The sequence below is a fragment of the Nannospalax galili genome, unplaced genomic scaffold (genome assembly GCF_000622305.1).
Source record: "Nannospalax galili isolate Female #2095 unplaced genomic scaffold, S.galili_v1.0 scaffold453, whole genome shotgun sequence".
NCBI lineage: Eukaryota > Metazoa > Chordata > Mammalia > Rodentia > Spalacidae > Nannospalax > Nannospalax galili.
The window spans coordinates 582,781-588,780 of record NW_008334081.1 but is presented as its reverse complement, the minus strand read 5'-3'; the positions used below and the strand labels follow the sequence as shown (position 1 = coordinate 588,780).

The following is a 6,000-nucleotide window of genomic DNA, read 5'->3' as shown; positions in this document are numbered from 1 at the left end:
CAACTCAATGCTAGAGCTGCTAAGGCCCTTTTACCCACTAGGCTCGCCCGAAGCTTTCAGAGGTGGTGCTACTGAGCCCACAAGTCTCTCTGTATCACAGTCACAGGCAGACACAGCAGGGCCCGAGGGCCCACTCAGGAGGCCCGTGAGCTACTGAGGACCCAGCATGTCAAGAACGTGGTCATCCTGCCCCACCTCTCACAGGAACAGAGGGAAGCCTTGCACTGACCCAGGATTGCTGTAGTCGACATGGTATTTCCACGGGGTTCAATAATTAAAGCTTGTTTAAGAGACAGTCGTGAAAATCACTGTTGAGTTATACAGTGTAAACATGTAAGGGCACTATTCTCCAGCTCCCTGAACACAGTTGTCCCAGTGAGCGGCCGTGTACTGCGGTGTAACCTTCAGGATGGACCCGGGTGTGCTGCAGCCCACAGACTGTCCCCACCTTCCTGGGCCTAGGACCCAGTGCCTGTCTGTCAGATTGTCAGCAAGTGTGGCTACTCTTGGAGGGTGGCTTGCTGGCTCCCACCCCTCTGCAGGATGTCAAAGAAGGGCTATTCTGGGATGCTAATCTTTGTTTTTCTGTGCTTTCCTCCCTCATCCAATTTCTAGCTCATCACCCAGTGCTTTGGAAGTTTTTGGTCTCAGGGAGGTTTTCCTTTGTTTCTAGGCAGAAAGCCAGGGCAGCTTGAAGCCAAAGGCTCTCTCTGTCTTTTGTAAAACTCTTAACTTGCTTCATGAACCATAAGCCCAGGGCGAGTGGGAGAAGGGGAGGGGCAGGTATCCCGAGGACCTTGTGCTCAGCGGGGGTGTCTTGCCCCTGGCGAGGGACTCTGAGCACCAGGCATGGCACAGAGACAGCTGCCAGTGGAGCACTGCAGGGAAATGCCAGCGAGCAGGGCCCTCCAAGGCTTTCGGTGCCAGCCTCCCAGGCTGAACTCCGTGTCAGGACCCAGCTGGTTTAAGAAAACAGAGCCTGGCTATCTGAGCATGCTTGCGAGTGTTAGTTCTGGGGTCCCTTCCCTGATCAAATGCTGAGCCGGAAGAGGATCACAGAGAGTCAGAGCCACCTCAGAGGTGAGCATCTTGAAGAACAAAACAGCCAGGGTTGGGCATACAGCCAGCTGACCACGCAGAGGGTCCCCAAAGGGAAGCAGAGAGAAAGGCCTGCTGAGAGCCTCCCGGGGCTCAGCCTCTCCCCCGTGGAGCAGGCCAGGTAGTGGAGGAGGAAGCAGTCTGCAGCCTGAAGCCTGGCCTGGTAGCAGCATCGTCCGAACAGGGCTGACTGTGAGCTGCCCCACGCTCTGAGGGGCACAGCCCTGTGGGAGACATGGAGGAGTCCCCGGGGGGATCTGCATGGTGGGGGCTCTGGATGGAGCAGGGAGAATGAGAGCCATCTGGAAAAGGCCTGAAGTGAGGTTTTCAGTCTGGAAGAGAAAGGCCCTGAAATAGCCTAAAAAGAGCAAATGGGTCTTCACAGAAACAGAAAGATCAGGGCGACAGACAGAATTATATCCAATCAGAAAACTTGGAAGTGATAAAGATGCTTTACTGAAATTAAAAAAAAAGTCAGATGGAAAACACTAGGACAAGCAGGAAGAAGGGAACAATGGATTGGAAAGCGGGTGTGTGGGGTTCTCCGGATCCAGAGCAAACCAACCTGGACTCTGTAGCATGAATGAGGGGCCCCCAGGACGGACTGAGCACTCACCTCCAGCAGGGACTCCTGGAGAGCAGAGTAGGCAGAAGCCAGGCTCTGGTGTCCCCAAAACAGAGGCGAGGCCTGTCCTGTCCTGGGACGGAGCCCATCCCTCCGCTCCCCACCAGATGAGCACAGCAGCCCCAGCTCCACGTCCATCTCCCTACAGTTGACACGTTTGCAAAGGTAAGCTACATGGGATGTCTTCCCTGGTTTGAACAGGGGATGTAGATGCCTCGGACTGCATTTCAGGGGAGGCTTGTGTGCTGGATAGCTTTAGTGTCAACTTGACACACCTGGTTGGAGGGAGCCTCAATTGGGGAATTGCCTCTATTGGACCAGTCTGTGGCTGTGTCTGTGGGGGAATTTTCTTGATTGTTGAGTGATGTGGGAGGGCCTAGCCCACTGTGGGTGGTGCCACCCCTGGGCAGGTGGGCCTGTACTGTATAAGAAAGCAGGTTGAGCAGGGGCCAGGGGAGCAAGCCAGTAAGCAGTGCTCCTCCATGGCCTGTGCTCCAGCTCCTGCCTCCAGGTTCCTGCCCTGAGTTCCTACCTTGGGCTCCCTCATTGATGAGGAACTGTGACCTGGGAGGTGTAAGACAAAATAAACCCGTTCCTCCCCAAGTTGGTAGTGATCAGAGTGTTTTGTCACAGCAATGGAGAAACAAACTAGAACAGACTGAAAGAACTATATCATGTCTTTAAAAGGCACAGAGATGAAAGCCAACAGAGAACTGTGCTGAATGATATCACATAAGAATTATCTCGATTATTTGCGCATTTGCCATCACTGTTAAGGGATTAGACTGTCCAGGCATACACATGGACACCATAGGAGTCAATCTTGTGCCCTCAAAATCTACTAGAATGCTCCTTGTAAAGACACAAAACAAATGATCAAGACATAGTTTTGCTTAAGGATGCAAAGCGGATAGAAGTTAAAAGAAGTTGGGTGCCAGGACAGAGCAAGTCAGAGTTAAGGCAGAATGGTCGCAGGCTCTGGGACAGGGTGGCCTCAGTGACGCTGGGGCTAAACTCTCAGGGTTTACCACTACACTCACCTTAATGCCACAGCTACAGGCTGAGGCTTTGCCTATGTTTTCCTCAGTCAGGGACCAGGACCCAGGCCAAGGAGCAGCCTCTATCTGAGGCACTGGTGTCTGACCACATGCTCCCCCACCCCCCACTGCTTCAGATGCAAATACTCAGCACAGAGTGACCAACCGTTCCAAGGAGCAGCCTCTATCTGAGGCACTGGTGTCTGACCACATGCTCCCCCGCCCCCCACTGCTTCAGATGCAAATACTCAGCACAGAGTGACCAACCGTCTTCCCACAGTGCGAAGGGCGAGCCATGACGTGGGTGCACCGTCCTTACAGAGATAAGGCCACATGTTGAGACCCGCAGGTCAGCTGAGGGGGCTGGGAGTGGAGTCCCCGGGTGTCAGGAAGGCTCCTGCCGCCAGAGGCTGCTCTAAGCTGGCCACATGTCTAGTCTGTGCCGGCCTGGTCTCTCTAGCACTCTCTCCTTGACTCTGTTCTTTGGAGCACATCTGACAAGCCAGCCCCTCCCACTCATCATCTGTTAGGACATTTGACAGGGCTCCTGGGGTCTCAGGGTGGGGCCCCTCCCAGCAGGTGTCACCATAACCTTCATTTCATGGTGTGTTTTAGATACTTGTGGTTTCTGGAAGCTCTAGTCCAGGGGCAGGAAGGGCCCAGGGCTGTGAGCTGGAGGACTAGATCATCAGCCCACCCTTAGTTTATGACTTTGAAAAGAGTTCAACTCTTGGAAAGCCTCCTTCCCAGTGTGGGAACTCCACTCACGGGTACCCCGCACTCTGACTCTCAGATCCTGACACTGAGATGAGTTGGAGACCTGCCGGGATCCCTCTGCCTCCCTGAGTGTGGCCACTACACGGCCACTGGCCTCCCATTGGCACCTCTCTTATTTCAAAGCCGACCACAGGCCTGAACTGAGGCGTTCCTCACAAAGTTTAAGCAGGAACCATATTTAAAAGGGACATAACAATACTGGAGCCATCTCATATGTTGAAACATAGGTTGGGAAATGTTTTTGGCAAGGTCATGCCTTCCTCGGCAGGGAACATGTAGCTATTTAGAGGTCAGTCTTTGAGGGCACGGTGCCAGCATGACTGGGGTGCACGCTCACCTGTAATGACTGAACCTTGTCCTGAGAAATCAAAATCAGAACACAGGAGCCACAGCTAGGTCTGTGAGTACAGGAAGCAGACTCCTGCACTCTCCTCCCCTCCGCCTTGCTGACCCGCCTTCTCCCTACAGGGTTCTGCTGTCTGAGTCCTCTGAACTAAAGGGAGCAGCTCTCTGTGGGCTTCCTGAGCCTTCAGGAGACACAGCTTTTTGCCTGAGAAGCAGTGGGCAGGGGAGCGCCCCAGTGCAGGTAAAGGGGCTTCTTGGTCTTAATCAGTGGCTGTTTTCCTGAGTTGTTTTCCTGAGTCTTTGGACCTCGTTAATTTACCGCTTTGCTGTTCCAGTGTCAAGAGCAACAGCTGGGGGACCAGAGCAGGGTGAGCAGTTTGCCATCTCTCCAGTGTTCCTGGGACTCTGCGATGCTCCTTGTTGCCAACCTGTGTGCATCCTCACAGGAAGAGCACCGTTTGGTAGGGCCCTCTGCAACCCCCCTGGAAAGCTGGGCTTGCATCCTTGGCTGAGAGACCAGCGAAGGTTTCCAGCACCGAGGAGAAAGGTGATGTTCTAAAGTGCTTTGGAGCATTCTGGGTGTTAATTCTAGGCCATGGAAAGGTCAAGGTGGCCCTTTCCAGGGCTGCAAACATTATGAGATCTCCTTTTGCTCTGAACCAACCACAAGGGCAGTTTTGGGGACCAAGCCCAGAGGCTCTGTGAGTCAGAAACTTTGATGTGTTAGTCTCCCCAACCCTCCCCCACCCTCCCCAGCCCTCCCCCAGCCCCAGCCCTCCTCTACCCCTGTGACCCTGGCCAGGGTGAGGAGAACACTTCATTAGTGTGTATTTTCATACTACACCACCCCGCCTCCATTTCATCCTCTGAGGACGGTAGTCCTGTACTCCAGGAATTAGCCTTTGCAGTGTTGCGTATGGAACAGCTCACAAGCCAGGCTAGGGAGGACCTGCCTGCTCACTGTAAGATGCTGCCGTTGTGTCTGGTGCCACTGGTCAGCCACAGCTGAGCCCTCCATGAAGGGTCAAAGAGGGACACAGGGCCTGAAGACTATGGGAGAAGCAGGCCCCAGAGCAAGTGAGTACTGCCTTGAGGTGTGACAGTTTCTGAGACAGCATGCACCAGCCACTGCCTGGATGGGCTGGTGCAGGGCCCCGGGAGCCACCTCTAGCTGGGCAAGAGCCTGGATCTCTATGGGGACGCCACTTCCCTCCCTCCCCTGGCAGAAGGCAGGAAACTGACCACAGTGGTATTTTAGCAGGCGCTCCAGTGTCCCTACTGTCCTGACTTCATTCCAACATGTATCCACTTATGTACTTATTTATTTATATTTACCTTTGGGTTTGGGGTTTTGTTTTTTTTAAAGACAGGGTCTCCCTGCAGCCCCACTTGGCCTGGAACTCACTATGTAGAACAAGCTGGCCTTGAACTCACAGAGATCCACCAGCTCTGCCTCCCAAGTACTGGGATTAAAGGCAGACGTCACCACACCTGGTATTTTTATTTTATGCCTGTGAGTGTTTTGCCTGCATGAATGTGGGGCTGGAGAGATGGCACAGCGTTAAGAGCACTTGCTGCTCTTCTGTTTGGTTCCAAACATTCATGTCAGGGGCCTGAACTCTAGCTCCAGGGGTCTGACACCGTCTTCTGGCTTCCTCAGGCATCAATACACACACACACACACACACACACACACACACACACACACACACACAAAGTAAGATAAATCCACTTCCTGGCAAATCACTGTTTCCATCATATTTTAAGCACTTAATTTTTAGTGCAGTTTAATCTCCTTACTGTGACACACACACACACACACACACACAAAGTAAGATAAATCCACTTCCTGGCAAGTCACTGTTTCCATCATATTTTAAGCACTTAATTTTTAGTGCAGTTTAACCTCCTTACTGTATGTGTCTCTGCATGTTCATACACATGCCATGACACTTGTGTGGTGGTCAGGGGAGAACTTGTTAGAGTCGGTTTTCTCCTTCCCCCCCGGAGTCTGGGGATTGAACTCAGGTTATCAAACTTAGCAGCAGGCCCCTTTACCCACTGAGCCATCTCGCTGGCCTCTTGAGCACGTTTCTTTTTTTCCTCTGTGACAGAACA

The 6,000-nt window shown here is 53.0% G+C and overlaps 1 long non-coding RNA gene across 1 annotated transcript in view; it reads left to right on the top strand.

Moving 5' to 3' along the window:
* Positions 1–4,012: 4,012 nt before the first annotated feature.
* LOC115069613 overlaps positions 4,013–6,000 on the top strand; it is a 37,217-nt gene continuing 35,229 nt past the window's right edge. Inside the window, exons 1-2 of the long non-coding RNA XR_003848864.1 lie at positions 4,013–4,123; positions 4,218–4,429. This is a non-coding gene — a long non-coding RNA (uncharacterized LOC115069613). The remainder of the gene's footprint in view (positions 4,124–4,217; positions 4,430–6,000) is intronic.